Source organism: Anser anser, assembly GCF_964211835.1.
Source record: "Anser anser genome assembly, chromosome: 14".
NCBI classification, from domain to species: domain Eukaryota; kingdom Metazoa; phylum Chordata; class Aves; order Anseriformes; family Anatidae; genus Anser; species Anser anser.
In genome coordinates this window covers 21478972-21501931 of record NC_139735.1, presented here as the reverse complement: position 1 = coordinate 21501931, position 22960 = coordinate 21478972, and the positions used below count along the sequence as shown (strand labels likewise).

The 22960-nt window shown below is 42.4% G+C and overlaps 1 protein-coding gene and 1 long non-coding RNA gene across 2 annotated transcripts in view; one reads left to right on the top strand and one right to left on the bottom strand.

Annotated features, from left to right (window-relative positions):
* LOC310881661 (uncharacterized protein) overlaps positions 1-12467 on the bottom strand; it is a gene marked incomplete at its 3' end in the record, with an annotated part of 48479 nt that extends 36012 nt beyond the window's left edge. Inside the window, exon 1 of the mRNA XM_083799171.1 lies at positions 12408-12467. The remainder of the gene's footprint in view (positions 1-12407) is intronic.
* Positions 12468-22153: 9686 nt separating this feature from the next.
* LOC310881570 lies at positions 22154-22751 on the top strand. The gene is made up of 3 exons (XR_014572454.1): positions 22154-22336; positions 22474-22512; positions 22613-22751. It is a non-coding gene; the product is annotated as an uncharacterized lncRNA (long non-coding RNA).
* The last annotated feature ends 209 nt before the right edge of the window (positions 22752-22960 follow it).

Genomic DNA, 22960 nt, shown 5'->3' with positions numbered 1-22960 from the left:
AGCTCTGGAGAAGCATCATCCTTTCTAACTACCCTCGCATGGCCTCAATTAAGAGTACACTCTCAAGACAAGTGAGAAAGTGTTCCTCTTGCAAAATTAGGCAGGATAGCTGCCAAAGTTTCTAAAGTCATTACAGCAGTGAACGTGGAAAAAGGTAATGTTTAAAGAAGCAGGTAGGTTCAACAACCAAACTAAACACAAAAAGCACCAAAGAAAGTCAGACTAGCAGCACTGAAGATTGTGTTCTGGTAAATACAGTCTATACCATGTATCAGGATGCAAATATAAAAATCAGAAAACAGCCTCTTAACAACTTCAATTTTCATCCCTGCCACTTACTTTATTCGATTACTAAGATTGGATGAGTTATGTTTTAAATGGCATAGGAAATCTGACCAAAATTTGTACAGTACTATCATGATCTACTTAGAAATGACTAGGCAGGGATGTAAGTTGGTACTACTGATATTCAGTGCATCCTGTAGCTTACATCTGTTTCACAGTTTTGATTTGAAAAGTTTATGGAACTTTTGATATTTGGACCATTATTTTATTTGCGTTACAGGAATAAACAACAGTGTTTACGATTTCTTTATATTGCATCATCCGGAAGTCCCATTTAATGATTTGAAACTTAAATTAACTTAAATACTTAATATTAACTTAATATTAATTAAATACTTAATGTTAACGTAAATACTTAAATTAACTTACAGGCAGCTTATATAACATCCAATAAAAGAAAAAATAATCTGAATATTCATGGTCATAGTTTTATGGAATAGATTTTTCCTATTAAAATGAGAAAAAAACTCTCTCACAATGAGTTTGGTGAGTATCAAAAACTGAGTCATCGTTAGCAGACATGCAGAATGCTCTCTTCTACTACTCTTTTTCACACTCTTGGCCTGTATCTTTCTGTGTGACTTAAATATGAAACCAAAAATTAAGCTTTTTTTTTCTTTTTATACTTGGCACTCGTTTCAAGTATCATTCCTGTAGAAAAACTATACAAACCTTCACCAAAACTTCTCTTCTTAGGACTCATTCATTCAATTGCTAACGAGAAATGTTATAGTTTGCTATATAGCCTGCTTAGCACTGTAACTGCATAGAGGAAGAAAGATCCCTAAGGCATATGCTCAGATTTTTCTCTAATCCAAACTGTCAATCCATTAGAATTCTGAAAAAAGTCTTACATCAAAACAGATCTTCATTCAGACAACTATCGCTTGCCCATAACAGCCCATATTCCTCTTTCTGTTAACACCTGTGAGCTTCAAGGGGGCAAAGACAGTTGTCAGCCTTCAAGCAAGTCTAATCTACAATTGGACTCAGGATATAAAATATATATATACCCACACACACACGCATAGATATATAGCATTGGTGGGCCAGAGATTTACTGAGTATTCCAACTCAACTGTCCAAAGGGACTCTTGCCAGCAGATCAGTGTGGTGCTCCTGCTCCAGAACATGGCACCCAACAGAGACCAGCATCACAAAAAACACTACCACCACTACCTACTCTACAAACAAAAGGTAGGGCACTGCAATAAACTTTGTGAACGAAATCAAAAGCAGTGTGAGTTTTCTGTATCTCCTTCCTAAATGGAGAAGTAGAAAGGAGTTCTAACAGAGACAATTTAGAACAGTTTGAAAAAAACATAATTAAAACCCAGCACCTGATTGCACCTGTACCAGAACCTTAAAGCCAGTCGCTTCCACCCCTAAAAAGGTGGTTGTTGTGAAGTCCAACTTTTAGATGCCAAAACAAAGTGTTGAGTTCTTTCTGCAAGCCAAAGAATGCCCATGGTCACCTAAGAATTGCTTGGCAGATGAGCACAGAGTCAACAAAATTCCCTGCTACTGTTCTTTGAAAAGAGCGACTCCCTAAAAACCGAGTGCAAAGTCCCTTAACTCAAGCATTATTACCCAAAACACCATTTGCCCAGAAGGAAAAGCCATCAATATTATCTGGAGGATAACTCATTTGACCTAAACCAAGAAAGCAGTATAACACAAAGCAGTCTCCTCAAGAAGAAATTCAATTAATTCTGCTGGATTTTTTTTATTTTAGAGATGAGTTAGCATTTGGCCTCAAATGATTCTAAAGAACACATGGTCTTCATGTGAACTCAAAGCAGACAATTAACTTCATCATGAAAGGAGTATTAAAAAGAAGAATAATAAATCATAAATCTTCCTCCATGTTTTTGCTTAAAAAATAAAGAAAAAAACACATCAATAAACATCCTCCTGAACTGTAACTCACTTCCCCTACTTCACCTTCTAAAGAATACTTCAGAAAGAATCATCCCATTAGGACAGAGCTTTCAAACTGCAAGCAATTAAATAGCTAAAACTAATAGCTTTTCCCCTAGGGAACATTAGGAGGGACAAATTATTTTGTTATAAGTAAACTGAGTTATAAACCATGAAATATCTGTCAAAGCAAAATTTGTAACACTACAGATTTAGTTAAACTACAAAATGAGCCATATTTCCTGTAGAAGGAAAAAATTAGGCCTCCAATAGCAAAGATCCTTTCTGTGGATACAGCATTATAACGTGCCTCGTTTCCCATCTTCGTATCCTACTCAGAAGATAAACTTGGGATAAAAAGTGGTGTATCAGTACTTTTATTCTTGCTCATCTTCCTTCCTTTCATAAAAACAACAATTTTCTCAAAGTTCTATTGATCTTCAAACACAATCCAGACTTTGCAGCTCCCTCAAAATACAAAATTTTCATTGGATTTCACATTCCTTTTACTGAGAACTGTCACCACCTTTCCAAAAAGACAGGCATGCAGACCGTACTGAAAAAGGAGATTTCTTTCTTCCTTCAAGTAAGTTTTAAATTAATAGATGTCATACCTTTCAGATGGTTCTGCTCGCTGTTCTGCAGGCAAAGTCTTCTCTCTCATCCCCTGCAAGTTAAGTTTAGTTCAAGACTTAGCTGAATATGTACAGAATACACAAAGTACCAACAACCACTTCATGTGTTTTTTTGTGGTTTTTATTTTATTTATTTATTTTTAATTTTATAGCCCTGAATACACCTCACCTACTTAACGTTGTTCCCTAATTCAGCATTGTGGGTACAGTTCAGTTAAATTTTGGGGCTAAAGTAAGCATCACTGCTTCACTCAGCATTGAGGACAAACTGATAGAACACTAAATCAAATTTGTCAAATCCTCTAACAAAGAAAGTAATTACTTTAAACAAAATGACAAAAATTGTGTGTGTGGGGGGGAGAGTTTTCATCAAAACTTGTGTTTACCAACCCCGTAAAAGGGACGTACTTTTCGGTTTTCTATCATTTATCAACAAACAAGAAAAAAAAAAACCTCTACCCCCACAAAAAACTAAGCAGTTGCTGCTACAAAGTTGCTGTAAAGCTTTTTGCTTCTGGCCCAAGTTTTTTAATTTGGTGAAAGCCTTCTCTGTGCACGTGCACATGCCAGAGAAGTTGCTTAAGCAATAGAAGCTATAGTAGCTGCTATCTTCTGTTTTTCGTAGAAGACAGAAATTGAATTCGTTAGCTTTGTAACTGTTATGCATACCAGAATTGGTTTTCTCCCTTTTGAAAATAGTAGAGGGTATGCCTATGTCAGATTTGGTGAGCAAGGTGATCAGATGAGGGCACTGCAAGACTGCCAGAACGCACCAGGTCTGGGGGGAAAAGGAATCCGGCTGAGCATAGGAATTTCTAAAAGGTAACCAAGGAGTTGTGCATTGATACAGTTATTCTAAATAATCAGATTCTTGTAGCTCTGCCTTTGGAAAGTCTGTGGCCCTTGCTGTAGTGGCTGCACACAGGATGCAGTCTACAAAACCAGAAATGCAGAAGTCCTATGTTTTGACTCCCTGGATTCATCAACCTGCTTCAGGATGGCTGGGGGAATCCAACTGTTAAGTCTAGCCAGACAGCGCAACTTGGGCTTAGCTGCCATTGTAACCAGCCTTGTTTCTCAGCAGTAGGAAAGCTGAATGCATTGGTAAATATTTTCAGGTTTGGGCCTGCATAAGGTAGAAGGGACAAGAAGTGGTTTTATATGCTAGGGAGTTCTTGTTCTTAGAGCTTTCCCTCTAGTTTGAGAGAAGCACATAACTAGTTTTACAGTGGGTTGACAGGAAAGAAGTGGGGGGGAAAAATGGGAACGCAGGGAGAAAGCCAAAGGCGTTATTACTAGAACAGGTTTAGAATGCTATTCTTTGCTTTTCATGAGCTTAGGGCAATGGGGAGTTTAAAGCTTAGCACTTCCTGAGAGGGTTTCTTACTCTACCGGCTCAGTTCTATCACTTATTTAAGGCAATTCAGGTCTCTGAACGGTTAAAGAACTGATACCAAATTTGATGAACTTTGATCCAGGATACTGACAAAACAGGACTTCATATAAACAATTTCAGTATGTTCATGAGGTTAGCTTGTGTGTTCTGTTAAATAGTAAAAAATGACACTTCTGTTTCTGTTTACCTAGCATAATTCTGCAAATGTTGCCTCCTTCTGCTTTAGAATGGAAATGCTCTTCTCCAAGAGAGCACTGTCCAAACTTCTTTGCCAAAATTTTTTGATTAAATTAATATTGTTTTATTTTGAAAACAAGAATAAGCCACAAACATGTTTTCTTGCTTCGGCTATCCAGAAGAACGTCAACAGTATTTTCAGATTTTCCTTCCCTACACAACTGTATGTAGGAAGAGTGCAGTTGGAAGCAGAAGACCTAAGATGATGTATCTTCTGTTTGTTTACTACAGTAACAAGACAATGGATTACCTCTTTATTAGAACTTGTGTAGCTTTGCAGTATTGAAACAAATGTAGGTATTAAAATACACATCAGTAATACGTTTCTGAATGGCTGAGTACCGTGCTCTCTTAGCATTGAAATACCCAGCCATTGGATTAGTTTGTCCCTCATGTTTGCTTAGTTTGGAAGCTATTTCAGAATGCCTTCAGCTTGTATTCTTCCCCAAAAGCATAGAACTCACTTCTCTGCATCCCCAATTCAAGTCAGAGAAACTGGGCACTGCAGACACAGGAGGTCTGCCTGTACAGAATCAGTGAAGACAAGTCTAAACAGCGGATTTTTTTGAATATGCAGCTGGGTTATCTGAATGTTCTTTATGCAGTGTACCTCAGTTTTAGTACAGATAGCACTTGTCTTGGTTCTTGTCATTAGTCTGAAGCTGCCCCTGAGAAAATCTTGAAAGGGAAAGTAGTGAAAGCTAATCAGCTGGCCCTTTCTTCTTAAGAACCAGCGTATTTTGTAATTCTCCCACTAATAATAAGGCGTCACGCTGGAGAATCGCGATTGTGTTGTTAAGCAAGACTGACTTCACCTGAGCGGTATAGTTGGCAGCTGTTGAATGTTTAATGGACTTTAAACAAACAAAAAAACTGAGCAGGTGGAGGTAGACATGGCAAACTAACAGGCAGCGTCAGATGCTTCTTTGAAATGGATAATCTGACTCCATTCACTTCTTTCTGGAAATAAGATCTAGTAATTAACCAAACAAAAGATAGAAGGGTTAAGACTGCATCTTTAAAGCAGCTGTGCTTGATAAATGTCTCTGGTCTTAAATCAATCTTTAGCAAAGCACAGAGACATAGCAGCAGCTTGCTTATGCCAACGCTAAAAATACTTGATGTGTACAGGTAACCATGTCAAGGCTCTGGAGTTAATCCATGAGAACAATTCCTTCTGGTATTGGCAAAGGTGAGGATGCTTGCTTCTATAGAAATGAGGTTTTGAGCTGTGACTTAAGCTGTCACTTAGGTGACTGTTTAGGAAAGCTTCCTTTTAAGCTTTGAAGTATGTAAGCTGACAAATTGTTTAAGTTCAGAACTGGGTTTACAGTCTCTTGTTCTCTGACTGTATGCAACTTCTCATGTTTCAGACTGAAAGCAGAATTGCAGCGGTACCAGTCATACAACTATAATGCTTATTGCCAAGATTACCAGAACTACCACTCGCAGAAGAGTTACGATGCTTACGCTGACTACAACTACAGCTCCTATGCTCCCTATGACAGCATGCAAGCTGTTGGAGACTGCTCTTTAGGAGATTCTTTAATGGCTCCAGCTGTTTTTGAGGTAAAGATAGTGCACGCTTGCTGTAAAGAAAATATTTCACAGATAATACGTTGTACAGATTTGTGTGAATCAGCAAAAAGAATCCGAAGTTGAAAACATGCTTTCTGCTTAGTGTGAAGTTAAAAGAGCAGATTCCATTCAGAGGTGTTTGTATTTAAGTGCTTAAATAGTAAATCCATAGAATTAGTGATTTATACACCATTATTTGTTCACGCATACCAAAGAATGGTTTTGACAGCATAATTGCGTACGCTTCTTCTGTTCCTGTTCTTCTGATTTGCTTTGCTTAAAGCAAATTAAACAGTTGTTGCAAGTGGTCTTATCGTGGTCAATTTATTAGTTGTGACCTCCGGAGGTCCCTTCCAACCTGTACTGTAATATTGGCTTTCTTCTAAAAATAAGTAGATAAAATGCCATCTATCCTTGTAGTTGTAGGAAGAAGGAATGGATTGAGACTGCAGCACTTTGAATCTGTGATGCTTTCTGAAATGAGTTATGATTAAACTTAGCCTTTTCTGTCTTTCAGGAATCTTCAGTTATGACTGCAATCGGTGATGACCTAATTACTGACGGTAATAAGGGTTCTATCATTGTCACTTGAGTTTAGCCATCCTTGTGCCTTTTAACAATACAAGCCAACCTCTACTGGATGAAGAACATCTTGAAAATTCAGCTGAGGTCAAACCTCTGTGGGGTTGATCTGCAATCAGCTGGGGTTTTAAAGCTGATACAGCATACACTGACCGCATCAAGTAAAACGGGACACTGTCAATGCTTCGCAGCAGGTTTCTTGTACCTGTGCCTTCATTCCCATTTGAAAATGGTCTAAGACAGAATTTTGTTCTTTGTATTGGTTCCGCTAAACAGATTTTATATTAGAAACTCAGTAATATGCAAAAGCTTTGTTCTCCACCCTGAGGTAAAAGCTTATGTTGCAGATTCCAAAAGGAGGATTCAGCTTGCACTTACAAATACGGTACAAAACATATTTGTGTCCTGGAAGGTTTGCAAAGTTCCTCACGTGGAGGCATTTTGTGTTAGTGTTTAGAAACTATCCTATGTAACGTGTATTGCCGTAGAAGTGAATTAAATGACTCTTGGGAGGGTTTCATGGCTGATTACCCGTAAACGTTATCTTTACTATCTTAAACCTTGTCTTTGTCTTTATCTTGAAAGACAATTCTAGTCCCAGCCTTCTAATATAAAAATTCCCAAAAGTTGGAGTTGTGAGGCTCAAAATTTTAGAGGACTAAATACCTCACTAAAATTAGTAGATCTAATAGCTTATTACACTTAGCTTAAAATACATTTTGTTAGCCATTTCACATGAAGTTTTTTTGTGCGCATGCCTCAGATTTGATACTTGGACTTACCAGGCTTTTATTTTCAGATCCACAGCTCTACTTGGATGTTGATGAAATGAACAGACAATTCACGGAGACAAGCGAAGAACTCTACGATTCACTCATGAATTGTCACTGGCAACCTCTGGATACGGTCACTTCTGAAATCCCCTCTGCTATTTAAGCGTCTTCTAGAGCATGACCGTTAGGACCAAAGTGCTAAAACTACATTTCTTCTACATTATTCTAGCTCATAAGTTTTAAAGCACAATGATAGGTTGGGTTTTTTTTGCTATGCTTTTGACAGTTTCTGTAATCTTTTTGTTCATCACTCCCTTCTTGGAGCATCATGAAGTCATGTAAATATTCGAGAAATGTAAAGAGGTAAATGGGGTCTTATCTTAAAGATAAGACTTGCCTGTGTAAATAAAAAATTTGTATCTGCAAACCTGCCAGCAAGGGATTTTACTTGTACCTGTGTGCAGCACGTTCTCTTCCGGCTTATGGAATTTAACAAGGTAGTAAGGGTATTTCATCTGTCTTTATTTTTATATGGGCATTAGGACACAAGCGAAATCTAGCTTTCCCTTGTTTTCCTGGTTCCTTAGGTAAGCGACAAGCCAAGCCTTTCATGTGCTTGCTTAGACTGGAAGTATGTATGGGAGACACTCACAGGCCTTGCTATGGAAACACCTGTGCCCACTTTTTCCTGCAGGCTGCTGGCTCTAACTGTACTACTGATACATGCTAGGTCAGCTAAAATTGGCTTATAAATAGGGTATGTTAAGCATATGGAAGTGTAGACTTCAACTGCCATAGCTACAAACATCCCGTGGAATGAGGATGATGTCTGCTGGCACTCTCTGCATCAGCATTCAGTTTTCCCTTGCCCTTCTTACTGTTAGACTTCTCAGCTGACGCTTTACAGCGAAGAAATTGCTACAACATAATCCGTGTTCTTAAACCTAAAAAAAAAAAATCTTGGAGAAAACAACTTGCTGGTTTTCCCTCCTTGCTGGCAAGGAGAAAAATAGTCCACCAGGAACAACAAAAAAATCCTAGTAACAGCTCCTTAAGTTATACCCTCTGCTACCCTCTCTGATTGCTCTGGTCTTCCTTCATTCGTGGTAATGAAGTTTTTAAAGCTCTGGTAGAAGGATGACAGTACTCAAGTCAAAGGAGATGAGAGCCATGAGGAAAGCTTTGCTTTAAGCTAGAGCAGTCTTGCGAGTTGCTGCCTTTATGCTGTTCTTATCTTGAAGGGTACAGAGTCTTTTCCAGTCATAGGGACTCCATAACCCTATGAGTATGGAGAAATAGTTGCTAATTAACAGTGTGTATAGTAAGTAAGTGAGGCTGGAAACAAAAGAATATTCCTCCAAGAAAAAAAAGGAAGCAGAAATTACTGTACTTAATAGCTGGGGAAGCTGTTAAAGCTAGTTGACACAGTTCTGGTACTGCCGTGTGTGTTTTGGGGGCAACATAAACCATAATTGCTGTGATGGCAGGTAAGAATCCAATTCTTTTTTATGGCTTAGTGTAGTCAGTGAAAGCAGTGGTCCTAAGCTGCATGCTGTTCTTAAATGTAATGCAAATTCTCTTTTGTGACTCCTCAGTACTTCCAGGTTACTTGTAGCTGATCACCAGCAACTGCTTCTGTTAGCTATTAGCTGTTGGGTTTTTGCTAGGAATACTTTCAGTCCTGAATTGAAATGATGACATCCTGAAACAGAAGAGGCTCTTGGAGTATTGTAGGAAGCACATTCTTCCTGGTTCTAGTGCAGGTGTACACGTAGGAGGAGGCAGAAGGCAAAGAACCTCACATAGGTGGAGGGGGTGAGGTGGCATCACAGTTAGAGCTGTTGCAGTTAACTCTTCCCAAAGCATGAAAGCAACGTGGCTGGGAACAGGGATTTGTTGGGTTGCTTCTTTGTGTGAGCCAGGGAGTCTTTTGAGGGGCAGATTAATAAGAATATGACACAAGGTAGAGGTGCAATAGATGAAGCAAAGAATCTGGGTGGGAAAAGGGTTGCTTGTACGTGTCTATGGAATTGTTTCAGGGGACTGAGCTGGGGCAAATTCAAGATAATAGATGCAGCCTCCTTGACTTTGGATGGCAGTGCTGAAGCTTCAAAACCTTACAAGCTTTGATGCCACTTCAATTGTAGTGCATAGCTGTGGTACTTGAGCTCAGAAGTGCAAACTGCACAGGATTTTTTTATCTATTTTCTTCAACGTGAGCAGCAAAACATCTTCCAGGAATGTGCCTGGGTGCTACGCTGCTTTGACACGGCTTGCTTTGCATCACCAAACACAGTAGTTAGGTTGCATCGAGTACTTTGTGGAAACATTCATTGTGTTGTCACCCAGAAATGGGATGCTACAGATGTGTGTTGGCCCGGCAGTATCAGTGCTGTTTTTTGGCCTTTGAGAGGTTGGTCCATAACATGTGACCTGTGTAATGAGGGGCCCACATAGATTGGTGACTTCATTAAGTCTGATGCTGTGGTGGTGTGTGACCCAAGGCCCTGAACGTCAGAAAATCAGGCTGTGGCCACCTATTTTATGCAGACTTTGCCTATTAACAAGGTCTCTACACTGTACGTTAGAGACGTGCGCCTCCTTTTCTGGACTAGATAGCGAAAATACCAGTTTTGTAGTTCAGTGAATGAGATTGGTTGGGCTGTTTGTTCTCCAGAGCTGAAAAATGTTGGGAGTGTATTCTCTTGGAGTCCACAGAAATGAAAATGATGAGAGGAAGAGAACGTTGGTTGCAGCCCGCGTGCTGCTGTTATAAAGTAGTTCTCTGATGTCTTTTTCCCTCTGCTGAGACTTATCAGCCTATCGTCCTTTCCTGTTAGGAGCGCATACCTGGCTTGGGATGGTGTGCGCAGGGCAGATTCTTTACCGTAAGAGCGCAGTGAATGCCAGACTTCTTCCTGTACTGCCGTGTTAACCGTGAGTCACAAATTCAGGAAGCAGTGATTGCATCGGAACTGCTAGAATGCTTTGCGGAGTCTTTTTACTGGGTAAACTTCACAGCTGCAGTTACAACTTCCAGCCTGTGTTAGCTGAACACATCGTACTGGTGCCCGCCATCAGTTTGACAAAGATGGGATTGCAGTAGGGACTTGCTTTTTTCCTTCTTTTTAATTAAACAAGTCTTTGAAGCAACTTTTCCAACACCGCCATACTTCACTTCTTCCAGTTATTTTCTGTTTTACTTAGCTGAAATGTTTTTTTTTCTTCCAAGCTTGAGGAAGTTTTCTACAAGAATGTCCCGTAATGATTTCATAAACTCTTTTCGTTGTACCTAGCTGCAACAGAGAGTGCTTTTATTCAAAAACCTGCTGGTTTTCTTTTCCAAGAAGTAGTGGGGTTTTTCCTATCTCTTCACTGATGGGAAAGGCTGTAGGACAGTAGCTTGAGGGGCTACTAATGCTGTCATCAGTGAGCCGGGAAGAGGCAGGAGTCCGAAACGGGTAAAAAGTACTTAAAAGGATACCAAAAGAGTAAACGGTACTTAAGCCGTGGATGTTTCTTTTTGCAGGGATGCTCTGAACCAACCGCTTCTTTCTAGCGCTACCTCAAAGTAACTTGCAGATAGACCTCACAGGGAAGGTTGATCAAATGGTGATGATCGCTGTCATTCTGCTGGACACGCAGATACTTGCCTTTCGTTTTGGCTCATTTTTAATACCAATTAACTTCAGTGCCTCGCGTTAATAGACACCGTTTGACTGCATCGGCAAATGTTTCTGAGTCGTGAGTGTCATTAAAGGCCTGTCACCCTATGGAAATCCTTCTAAATAAGAAAAATGGCATTTAAATAAATAAATAAAGCAGCGTTTGAACTTATGAGCAAACCTAGCGTAGCTGCCTTTGACGCTGATCTGGAGGAGAAAAATCACGTTATCACGCTACTATGGTTGCCTTAATAGGTTTGGTGTACATGAGGGAGGGAAGTATTATGTGATGTTTGCCTAGCTATTACATGGCCGATGCAGGAGGGGTTTTAGTCAGTTCCCTGAGCACGTATTGTTGCAGAAGTCGGTGATTTCACTGCCCAATGTCTGTTATTAAGGGCACGATTCATGTCCCGTTATCGTTTTTATTCTTTATTTATGTGTTTATTTTCTGGGGCGGCGATCTGTCACGATGCCCATCGTTCCCCTGCCGTGGGGTAGAATTTAGCGTGACGACTGCTTCCCGGACCAACGGGGCCACGAATCCGGCCTAAAACACTGCTTGTGCGTTGGTTGTCGGCGTGGGGGCTGTTGGTTGTCGGTGCGGGGGTATCGGTTGTCGGTGCGGGGCTTTTCTGACGAGCACTGTGGGCTCGGGGCGCCGTCCCACGCCCGGCGCGGTGCTGCGGCACACCAGCGGTCGGCGCCACGGCGCGGGGAGGCTCTGGAGGTGACTCCTAGCCCCGTGCTTACGGTGGCCGGGCCGGGGTTCATTATGGCGGCCGGGTCCTGAGGGCGGGAGCGGGAGGGCGGCGGGACCGGGACGGGACCGGGGCGGGGCGAGGAACGGGAGCGGCAGCGGGAGGGGGGGGCGCGCGTTCCCGTGAGGGGAGGGGGCGCGCGAGGGAGGGAGGGGGAGGGTGTGAGAAACACTCCGTAGCCAATAACTTGGGCTCAGGCGAGGAGCTCGGCGAAGCAGGAATTTATTCGCGATCGCAGTGGCGGGCGTCCCGTCCGTGCGAGGACTACCGCACACCAAATTTCCCTGGTGTATTGCCAAGCACTTCCCCGTGCAAGGGCTTACCATACACCACATTTCCCGAGACTCTTCCTTTCTCTCCCTTATCTCACGCTTCGTCCGTCTCCGGCCGCGCCCCTCGCGGAGCTGCGGAACCGCGGATCAGGACTCCACACTCGCTCCGTACAAAAGTACGTCTCAATCACACGGCACACAGAGTCTCACCCGACCCCCAAGGCAATACTTCCTATTTCTTACCTTGGTCTGTGCACAGAGTTACCGGATCAATTCTCAAAGCCGGAGTGCCTGCCTTCTTCCCTTCCCCACTCCTTCACGGATCCTGCCTCTTTCATCAGTCTCGGGCCCTCTGTCAGCTCTCCGCAGAACCGCCGCCGTCGATGCACAGGACCGCTGAAATCAGCGGGGCATGCCTTCCTGCTGCTGCGGCGGTGGGGCTCCCCAGTAGGCGACTGGCTCCCGGACGAGCCCCCAAATTGTGAGAAACACTCCGTAGCCAATAACTTGGGCTCAGGCGAGGAGCTCAGCGAAGCAGGAATTTATTCGCGATCGCAGTGGCGGGCGTCCCACGAGCAGGAGCGCCCCTGCTGGTTCCAAAACCCAGTTTATATACTTTTTGATGACGGGACCCTCCCCTGTTTCCCCACTGAGGGGGTGATCCAGGCTCACAATCTGTCTGATGCTTCCCAGACAATGCATGGCCTTCAGTTGCCGGCCTGTTAAATTTCGAATTTCTTTCGACTTTTTTACTGGTTGAAGCGGTAATGGTTCTTCACTTACCTGACTTGACTCAACACCGTGATTTTCCCCGAATTGTTCTACGGAGTCTGGTTGTCTGCATTTTACAAGGTCGCCTGCTAAGCGTTCTTATCGCTGCAAGCACACCTCGATACCCCATTCCTTACCTTTAAACAACGTAACTCTGCAAAAACAACATTTTTATTCCCACGAGGGGCAGGGCAGGCCCCGCGGCGCGTGGCGGCGGGGGGCGGGGGGGCCCCGTGACGGCACCGAACGCGGGGGGGGGGCGGTATGGCCTCGGGCGGCGCGACCGGTAGCGGCGCGACCGGCAGCGGCATGGCCGGCGGTGGCAGGGCCGGTGGCGGCGGGGCGCCGGGCGGCAGCCCAGGAGCCCGATCAGGAGGAGGAGGAGCAGGAGGAGGAGGAGGAGGAGGAGGAGGAGGAGGAGGAGCGGCCGGCGGCAAGGTGAAGAGGCGGCGCCACCGTTTGGGCGCCGCGAAGCCCCCCTGTGCCAGGAGCAAGCGGGTGAGGAGCGGCCCCCCCACAGCGGGCCCTTCCCCCTCAGCCCACCAGTTACCCCCTTACTTACCCCCTTACCTTACCCGCCCCTTTATCCCCTTAGTTACCCCCTACCCACCTCCTTACCCCCTTAGTTACCCCCTCGACCGCTTAGTTACCCCCTTAGTTACCCCCTCAACGGCTTAGTTACCCCCTTAGTTACCCCCTCAGCCCCTTCCTAACCCCCTCAGTTACCCCCTCAGCCCCTTCCTAACCCCCTCAGTTACCCCCTCAGCCCCTTACTTACCCCCTTACCCCTCTACCCAGCCCATTACCCCCCTCCTCCCCCTCCCCTTCACCCCCAGCCCGCTGCCCTCAGGACCCCCAGTGCCACCCCCAGGGCTTTCCCCGCTCCCTGCACCCCTCCTCAGCCCATCATCAATTCTCTGAACGTTACCTGCCAGGCTTTGCTTCTCGTTTGTGCTGTAGGGTACAGCAGGTTGACGGTGAAAGCGGTCCGTCAATTCGGGGTGTGAAAATCCCCGTGCTGGAGGGGGGACGCGCCGAGATCCCTCCCAGCAGCTCTTTGCTAAGAAATGTCAGGACGCCCAGAGAGATGCTCTGGAGATGCCCTCTGCACGTTTGTTCAGCCAAAACCTCTCCGCTATTAAATGAGCAACGTAGCTGAGGGGATTGATTATCATATGCAAAACCAAGGGAGCGCTACGCATGGATAGCTGCTCAATTAGGTTTTTATCACTTGCAGAAATGCCAAGTCCCTTATACCACATATTGACAATCAATCTTGTCCATCTAAAGCTGGCCTGGAAGGGCAATGCAAACATTCCCCACGCTTACAGAGCAACCGTTGAAACCTCTGGCTTGAACAGTGCATTAATGTTGAAAGTGCCATAGCTTGCGTGTGCCGACACTGTGTAGCTAACTGATAAACCTTACACGTGGATTAAAAATAATCAGTGGAGATGGTTTTCTAACTTTTCCATTGTCTGTTATCTCTGCGTGTTTTCCAGTAGGTTTATTTAAAGAGTGTGCCAGAGCAAACACGTGCGTGGGGATATCTGGGGGATTCTGCACAGAGAATGGCTGCTGCACATCCAGCGCAGATCAAATTAACAGTAACTTATCGGGGAAGAATTTTAATGATTTGATAAATAGACAAACTGATAGGTGTTACATGTGTGCATTTATTATAGCAGTTAGCTTTGTAACCAGACGAATCGTGCAAATGTTCATAACGTAAAAGGACGAGCTTTGAGCAGATAGCTTGCTTAGAGCATTTGTCAATTAATTTCAGTTTATCTTCAATATCATGTCCACTCTGCAGAAGGTTCTGTGGCTTAATGTTAATTGTCTCTCAGTGATGCAGTTGGGGAGGCACGAAAGCGACCGATGCGATTTTGTGAGGTTATACCTCTGGTTCTGATCCCTACCCCGCTGTTTTTCTCATCCTTCCCCCTACAACTTTAGTCGATAAGTCGATTCTTAGAAATACTTAAATAGATGTGTTTTGTGTGCTTGTGATCCTAATTACAGCCCACCAAACCCTCTGTCTCTTACCATTAAGCTCTGAAGGTGCCTGGGCACTGTAGGCAGTATAGTTAGCAGCTTCAAAGTTCCTGGGAACTAGTCCTGGATCTAATTTACCTTTTTTTTTTCCCCCTGCCTGCAGGAGGGATGATTAGCAGGATGCCTAGCTCATGATTGTCAGCTTTCTGGATATTAATTTTTATTATTAATTTTTATTATTAATTATATTCATTTATATTAATTTATCTTTTATTTAACCGTAGTTCCTGGGGCTTTCGGTCAGGTGGGAATTCTCCGATCGTACCCCATGTATGCCGCAGAGTCAGTCTTCTACAAAATACAGCAACAGCTTTAGAAGGCTCTTGCAAGAGGAGGTGCTGGTGCTATAGCTATAGCTGTGTTTCTTGCAGGACATCTTCTGGGTTAGCCTGACTGTTGAGAGCAGAACTGTTTTTTGTGCGTATAGTCACTGCAATTCAGCATTACTAAAATTGAAAATATTTAGATTCACTGATTTTAATGGGTAGTATGGTCCTGACTGTCGCAGTAGATAATTGCTGAACTTCTGGTTTAGTTGGTTTTCACGGGAGGGTGCGAAGAGGAAGAGTCCTGGAACAAGTCTGTAGGTCAGGAGCTGTTCAGGCGTAGAGTTTCCTGATAGCCTTGCAGATTGACGACCTGCTGGTGAATTTTGGCAGAGGTTTCAAAACTTTGAACCTTGCCAAGGTCACTTGGAAGTGCAGAAAGTGATAGGTAGTTGTAAATCAATCTTAGGTGAATTTTAGGTTTACCAGAAGTGTAGCGATCCTATGCCAGGGATCAACCTCGTCGTCGTCTTCTGAATATTTGCTGTATAATATCTGTCTTCAAGGTCCGTGGAAGGTGGTATCGCAGCATATGCTGTTGACTGTGTTTCTGTAATTAAACAAGTGTTTTTTCTTTCAAGCAGGGAATAATTAGCAGAATGACAGAAACGGTGAAAAATATTGTACCGGCCTGGCTGCAGAAGTATTTCAATAAGCGTGAGGAGGAGTGTGTAGACAGAAATGAATCTGCAAACCAGGAGGAGACTCCGGTAAACTATCACCACGATTATTCAGATGAAGATACCATAATTGATGAGAGATTCACGCCTGAACCAGCAGGAATTAGTAGACGAGGTATGTGAAAAATCATTTGGAATTCTGGCCATCTGTATTTATTCACAGATTTCTAGTTTTGAATCTGAATTTCAAAAGGAAATTGGAATGAGGGTTTTGACAGAATGAAAAAAAAAAACAAACAATCAAAAAAGTCGAAACAACTGTTTGTGAAACCGTCTTAGCTTTAAACTGTATACACAGTTACGAAGCATACATCTTATGCTCTTGGAAGGCATCAGTTAACTTTAGGTACTCTATTAGCCAGGTGCTAAATGCTGAAAATAAGTCATTTGCAAGTGTGCTGGGTTGCATTTTCCATCTTTTAAAAGATATGGAATGAAAATCTGTCTAATTGCCTAAGGCAATTAAAAAAATTAATTTGTTTTGCAGTCTTCGAAACAAAAGACTAGATGCTAGAATGGCAGAGGAAAATTCCGTCTCGTGTCCCGACTTTGTTTGTTTTGTTTTGGTTTTTTTTTGTTTTGGGCTTTGATCAATTTAGTAAAGTTCCTCGTTAACTTGATGGTGAACTGGGGAACTTGTGCACGGATGTGGTTTATGAGATTATTATCCTTAAAATATTCAATAACTTTAAGGTCTACGCGGGGGGAGGGGGTGTCTTTGAAAAGGTATTTGGACCGTTGGCAACGAGGTTTGCAACTCCTTTACCTCATGAAAGATTAATTTGTCTTATATCCAGTGCCTCTCACTGTTCCTGTAGTCCTGTTGTATAAATTTGCATCTATTCTTATTTGAGTTTCTCTTAAATTAGCTGTTTTGGGGAAGTCAGCTTTTAATAAGTAAAGAAGTTTTGTCTGAGCGTGCGTAGGTAACCATAGATAATGTGGAAAGTCAGTTGCTTCTGTTGTTGGCAGAATCAAAAAATAAGGAGGAAATATCTTTGCCTCCAATCTCATCTAATTGTAAACAAGGAGATTGATGGCTTTCTGTGTAGCTGTAGCTTGGGAATGAGTTTGGAGAAAAGAATAGAGAAGGTCTTCGTGACTGAGGAACACATGTTGGCTTTCCTATGTAACTGCGTGAAAGGAGCTTTCAGTAAGAACAGCTGCACTGCAAGCTTGCTAACTCCAGGAGATCAGGAGCAGGTGGACACCCTGGAACCTTTTGCAGCTTATGTTGCTGTCCGTGGGTGTTGCTTACTATGCTTAAGAATAAGATTTTTTTTTTTAATTATTACTACATTTTGAAACCAATGTGTTTCTTCAGTTCTGAGGTATCAGTGTGCTGGAGCCTATATTGGGTGGCCTTCCGCCTGAAGAACTTTCTGTATCTCAAATGGTGCTGTCCTAAAAATCTGCTCATGGTTTGGAGAGCTAATTAGTGGTACTGCAGTGGTTATGAAGATTGAACTAACTAGTTTAAGCTTCAGTTCAAGTATCAAGAGGATAGTGGCTCAAAGTCATTTGAATTGCCCAGATTCCTGGGAGAGACAGTAGGCTTTCATCAGGCAAAATACCCATGAATAGTTCCATTCATTTAGCAAGATAGACTTCAAGGCCACCTATTCCAGGCCACTGGCATTGTTTGCAGACCCTTTGCTTCAAGAGGGAAAAATGCTCATCTGGTTACTTGGGTCAACATCCTTGTCCCTTGGGTCAAAATCCCAATAGTTAATGGGTAGGAGATGATGTTTTGCCTCTAACGTGAGCTGATATGGAAGAACTTGGGAAAAAAGTACTGCAAACGTTCATTTTCATGTTGTGTATTCAGATTAATGTAACCTTTGTTCCAATATTATGGAAGCTGCAGTGTTATCTGTAATTTACCGTGTAATCTCAAATTTTGTAAAGCTTATTGCAAGCTGTACATGGGAGAAGGAGTATATATGTTTGATTTAGTGAACGGCCAAGTCAGCGTTAGAGCATTTGAGCACGGGGTCAGAATGTGGTGTTGTAAAACCTCATAGTTAACTACTTCTGGATGCAACATTAATACTGTGTATCGCAAGCAGTGTTGTTGTTGTAGCCAGACAGTTAGATGCAACCGTATCTGGGTGAGGAAGAAGTTAAATTTGGCTTCTCTCTTTTTGCGCTTAGAACTTGGCAATAGCATGGCTGTCGATAGGAAACAGGTTTTGGCTTCTGTGAGCTTGTCTATAGCAAAGCTAATTATCTCCCTGTTCTTGTCTAGAACCATCCACAAGTAGATCAGCACTGAACTTCCCAGTTGTGTTAACAAGGCCCTCTCTTCATCGGAGCCGTCTGAATTATACCACGCTGGATTCTCCTGTCCCACCTTGTCAGCCCTCGACATCTTCTGTATTTGGCATTGGCAGTCCTAGGCTGTCCTTGATAAAAGAAATAGAAGATTCTACCTCTCAACAAGACGATGATAACATCTCAACAACCAGTGATTCCTCCTCTAGAGCATCTGATGAAGGTGATTTTTGTGTTCTCTGTTTAATTGACTTTTTTTTTAATGTGAAGTACCTTGCGTTCTTTAATATTCCACATCACCTTAGTAAATAAAATAGGTGAATGTCAACTTTGGATGCGAGAATTAAATTGAATTTTTAGTGTTTTAGAAGTATATAATCCTATCACCTTTTTAATAGAAGCGTGCTTTGGAATACGTTTATGATACCCTGATGTTAGAAAGAGTCAATGCTGAAATATACACGTTCAGCTAGGTTATATGTAAATTTTGAACTGGGACGGTAGGAAATCAGGCTGACTTGCCGTAGCTTGACAACTAGGCTGATTGTCTAGAAGGAAGAGTGACTCAGAATATCTAACAGACAGCTGGTTAAATGTGAATAAGTGCAGGTGACAAATAGGAACACGAGATGTTTTCCTGTGTTTCAGCAAGAGAAGATAAAGAAACTACTCTGTCATAAGCTATAGGCTGTTTTTTGACCTTTCTTGGTAGAAGGCTTCAGCTGTCAATACTTTCATGTCTTTTGCCAAATTCATTGAGGAAAGCACACCATTTTAAAATAAAAAATAAGCATCGTGTCGATGTAGGTTGGTACGTAGGTCTTCTCGCTGAAAGGGCGAACAGCAGGTTTGCAGCTTTTTCTAGTCCCCCATATAGACAGGGACTGACATGTGCTCAGCAGGTTTTGCAGAGAACTTTTGTACAGCTGAGAGTAGAGTTGCTGGGCTTTAGCAATATAACCTGAGTGCACTAGAACTTTCTGGTGTGTCTTCGTAAAACATACATGGGCAGAAGATCGTTAACTCTTAGAGCAGCCTTTGGGGAATCTTCCAGGTTTAAAACCTATGCGATTATGATCTGTGCTGGCCTCCAGCCTTTTACCAACACAGAAAAAAGCTTTGTCCGTACAAATGCACTGATGTTTATGCGGTCCTCTTTTATCTTAGCCTGAAGGAAAAAAATATCTGCATTGGAAGCACAGTATTAACTTGGTAAGATTGCTGAAAACTACTTGCAGCTCTGTGAACAGTTTTCAAGTTTGTAGGTGATACTTGGTTTTCAGTCTGTACGTGAAGTTGATCTATTTAAAGAAGCTGAAGTCATGCTTATTTTTCTGTAATGAAGAACTTGAATTAGTGTGATCTTTATTGTTAAAGTTCTGTACGTACGAGAGGCATTTACATCTAGCATACGTCATTTTGGCAGATGTTGCAGTTTTAAAAAATACTTCATCGTCACTGCTCTGGCCCACACAAGATGAAAGAACTCATTCCCTCTCGCAGCATTCTGCAGCTAGCTCTAAGAAACCTGCATTCAGTTTATTTGTTTTTGGAGGACTGTGTCCTGTAAGTACTGCACAGTATTTCTTTTAATCAGTTTGAATGTGTACCTGTTTTTCTATCCACTTCTCATACTGTGTTTCCGTAGGTACGTGGAAGCACGTCTGTTTTTAAGCAAAACCAGCTTGGGTTTTCTCCATTTTACCCCGGAAAGACGGCCTATGCCGGTGGTGCAGCTGTAAGATCAAGGCAGCCAAAGACGAAACCTTATCAGGTATGAGAAAAGTAGTGTAGTGGGAAATAGTGATGGAAATAAAAAAAGCAGCACTGCCAAAGGAGCTTTGAGCAGGGAGCTGAATATGTGGTAACAGTTGCTCTTCTGCCCTCTTGGTCTACAAAAATAGACGAGATTGATTTCTGTTTAAATTCTTTAATGACAGTTTTTACCACAGGTAATACTTGTCAGAAAGAACAAGAATGACAGTTTGGGCTAGTTGTTGGTAGTTGGGGTTTCCTCTGTTGTTAGGTCTTTCAAAAAATTCCATTCAAGTGCCATTGTCTGCCTCTGACTACATTACGTTAAAATAACTTGATGCAAAAAAACCAATGACAGCATAACTTTGAAAACTTGTGTTTATGGTAGCAAAAGCTACAGTAGTCAAACCTGGCTAATATTTATCTGTGGATCTTCTTTTCCAAGCATGCCTACATTCATGCTATGGATATGTTGTATAAACCTGCAGTCTTTGAAAATATCTAAAATCAACTTTGCTGATCCTTTGTTCTTCTGGTACACAGAGGCATGCAGGACTAAATGCAGTCCCAAGATAAGCAGTAACATGCTTTCTGTTTTGAATGATTCATATAGTTCTTGGAGAGAGTTATTTGCCCCCAAGAGTTCTTGGAAATAGCAAATAAAAACTGCTGACAACTCTGATTAGCTAGAGCTGAATCGAAAAGGAAAGTCAAATCAGGTTTGGTAGGAATGTATTTAAATGAAAGTGACTTTTATCGATAAATCAAAAGGAATTTGAAGAAAATGAAAACGCGGGTTTGCTGGCTCTGTTCTGACAGTCCATTTGTGCAACGGAAAAAGGGCAGTACAAGTACCTCACTTACGGGAAACCTTGAAACCTTGTGGTGCAAAGCTGGGAACCCTCTTTGGTCGGCTATTTTTGTTTTTTACAATATTACTGCATTATGGTAAAAAGAGGAACCAAAATACTAGGCTTTTAAAGGAGAGAGTAGCTTGCTTCTTGCTGCTTGCTGTGAATGACAGCAAGGTACTAGAGAGTCCAGCGAAGGGCCACCAAGAAGATCAAGGGACTGGGAGCACCTCTCCTCTGAGGAGAGGCAGGGACTGCTGGGCCTGTTTAGTATGGAGGAGATGAGGTTCAGGGGGGATCTTATTGGTGTATATAAATACCTGAATGGATGGTGCAAAGAGCATAGAGAGCCATTGTGTTTTCAGCGGTGCCCAGTGCCAGGTCAAGAGGCAACAGGCACAAACTGAAACGTGAGGCTCTGTCTGAGCATCAGGAAATGCTTTTGCACTGTGCGGCTGATGGAGCCCTGGCACGGGTTGCCCGGAGAGGCTGTGGAGTCTCCCTCTTTGGAGGTCTTCAAGAGCTGACTTGACATGGTCCTGGGCAACCTGCTCGGGGTGGCCCTGCTTGAGCGGGGGGGTAGACCAGGCGATCTCTAGAGGTCACTTCCAACCTTAACCATTCTGTGGTTCTGTGAGTCTCACTTGTGTTTTTACATGCTGCGTGGTCTGCTTCCTGTCTTCACATCGTGTGATAAGCACAGTGTGGTTATATGAGGGGTTTAACCTGGGAAGAAAAAAAGTCACACCAAAGGAAGTTTTTGACTGATATTTGAAGTTGGGTGGTGCAAATAAACAGTTTACTTTTTCAGTGTAATGTTTAGATCTGTTACAGTTTAAATCAGATCTTTATCTTTTAAGACAAAGATTTGCAGCCAACTTTAATCTTGGGGGAAGGGAGGAAGCAAGAGAGAAGTAAAACTAGTTCCTGGTTATGATTGTATACACTGATTTTAAGATGGTACACTTAGACCATCGTGAAACTCTGAGGTCTGTGTTGTTACTGAAAATGCTTTCTGTACCACAAGCCTTTTCTTGAGTTCTGTTTCCCTGATTACTGCTTCGGAGGCCTTAGCAGTCCTGGCATCATCCGTCTTGACCTTTTACAAGTACGGAGTTCTTTTATTGCTCGTGCAACAAGCACGTGCAAGATGCACTGAGGCCCAAGGTAAACTTCATTAAACTCCGAATGTATTCTCTTCTTTATGGCTTGAACTCCCAGTGACTGCATGTTTCTCTGTCATCAGAATATATTGATTGTATCATCAGTGTAGCCTTGGGACATAAAATACATGCCTCCTTAGCTGAGAATTGACCATTGTAACACTTAAAATGCTAATTTTTCAGGCACAAAAGAGAGCGAAAGCTAGACAAGAAACTGTGTGGTCCCACGCTACCTTGAGTACCTCAGCGTGGTGCATCTTGGAGGCAGTGGAGAAGCTGTCAACCGCTTTGTTGGTAAATAGCACTTCTTTTAATCTGTTTTTGCTTCATGTGTTTATAAAACTTAGTAAATGTGCCATCAAAGGATAAAGATAAAACTATTCTTCCTTACGCTGTGGCCGGTTTAATTTATTGCGCTATTTTTTCAACAGGATGCTAAAAGAATGACATCTCTTTTGCCGCTGTGTTGTGTAAGTTGACCATGAACCCCCACATTTTTGTTGCAGGGAACCCTCTCTCTCAGGAAAAAAAAATTGCCCTCTAATAGTTATGCTTTGTTTTTTCCCTTAGCCTCCGGACATAGATAAACCGGATATTACTGACTTCCAGTCCAAACGAAGAAAGGTAAGAACCAATAATGTCTTAAGCTGAGGTAGATAACTTTTTCAATGCTTTATCACTATTAGAAAAATTTTCTCAAACCTCAGTGACGACATAGACATCAAATCAAGTTAATATTGGCATGTATCCACAGTAGATGATGGGCTGTGAAGATTACTCAGGTTAAGAATTATGTTATCTTTGTAAGTTGAGAGCAACAGCTCTAGAACACACCAAGTCGTTTTATCTTGTCCCCCAACTTGGGGTGAAGCTGCATATTAAAATTCCCGTTGAGGCAAGTTTTCTCTTGAAGAAATG